This window comes from Egretta garzetta, unplaced genomic scaffold (assembly GCF_000687185.1).
Source record: "Egretta garzetta isolate BGI_Z169 unplaced genomic scaffold, ASM68718v1 scaffold136, whole genome shotgun sequence".
Taxonomy (NCBI): Eukaryota; Metazoa; Chordata; class Aves; order Pelecaniformes; family Ardeidae; genus Egretta; species Egretta garzetta.
In genome coordinates this window covers 4,664,471-4,666,015 of record NW_009260066.1, presented here as the reverse complement: position 1 = coordinate 4,666,015, position 1,545 = coordinate 4,664,471, and positions in this window count along the sequence as shown.

The following is a 1,545-nucleotide window of genomic DNA, read 5'->3' as shown; positions in this document are numbered from 1 at the left end:
CTTGCCATTCTGTGATTCTGTGACTCTGTGATTATGTGAACTATAAAGCTCCCAGGATATGGCTCAAGGCTGCAACGGAACCATAGTTTTTTCAGAGGTATTCTGAAAAAGGTTTTACAAAATGGGCAAAAAAAAAAAAAATCTTTATAATTAAATTTATCTACTCTCTCATTATTGAAGTAGTACCCAAAACTTCCAGCTTTGTTATAAGGAATATGAGTATTCTCTAAGAATCAGAATTGCTGCATGGATACACATGGGTAGTAGAAGTCAATTAGTCAAAGATTTTAGGTACTCTCCATGATGATATTCCATAGGATCCATATTACAGAAGTCTTATTTCTCTAACCTCTGCAGCAGCACAGGAAGATGCCTGCCAGGCTACATTTCAACATTTTGTCACTGGGTGCTTTCAGTATGTGCTGCACACGAACTGTAACTTCGGCTAATAAAATAGCTGTTCCTAATGGGACGTTGTGAACAGTAAATGACAGATGTGGACAAAGAAGATGTTCCCAGAATGCACTAAGGATTTTTCTGGCATAATTTTACTGTCACCCCTGATACCTCAAGCACCGATCCTGTTCTGCTTTCCAATCCTATTTTACGTATGTGCAACAGCTGAGTGGCATTTAAAAAAGAATTAGGATGGACTGGTTAGGGTTCCTGCCTCTCTGTTTGCCTCCTTTTGTCTATCTAATCCTTCTACACTTTGGTCACTTAGAAAACACCTAAGTAACTGAACTACTCCAGCTTGACTAGTTTGTGTAGCTAACAGAAAGGTTCACATATTGCAGCCTTGGTCACATGTTTGTCACCACCTTGAATTTACAGATTTAAATCAGGAAGATAGGAGAAAAGGAAGATTGGTTGGTTGTCATTTCTCTGCTTTAATTATTGAATTTCCTGTGTGATGGGAGGAAAAATAAACTTTGAAATATATCCCTGGGCACACCCCAGAATAGCAATGTTTTTTTTTTTTCTTAAAAGAAAGGGAAGTTTCAGAGGGATACCTTGGAAACCTGTATTTGCTCTGTGCTTATAATTTCTAGCAGATTCAACAATTTACAGCTGGTTTAATTGAAAGATAGTACATAATAATCTGAAAAATATTTCAGAAAGATGAATCTTGACAATAACATCCAAAAGCACTGGAGGAATAACGGGTTCAGAGGGGCTTCTCCAAGCATAAACTGATCTCCAAATCTTTTCTTGTTGGATTTGATGACACTGTTCCTCTCCCAGAAGTATTAATTACTTTAAAAGTAGTACAGAGGAAGAATAACTTCAATAGGGTTTTATATTTAATTCATTGAAAATAATACATCTATCAGCAGATTAAAAAATGATGGAAGTTTGCTAATGATATGGTTTGTTCTTCTTCAGAGAAGAGAGAAACACTTTACTGTGAGAATAAAAAGATCTTCAGCTGTGCGAGTTCTCCATCATCATCATTTTCCTTTTACCGCTTTGCAGGAACGCCGCAGTGGTTTACACTAGTGGTGTTGAGACTGCCATGCCATTGTAAATAGCTCCACAAAAAAA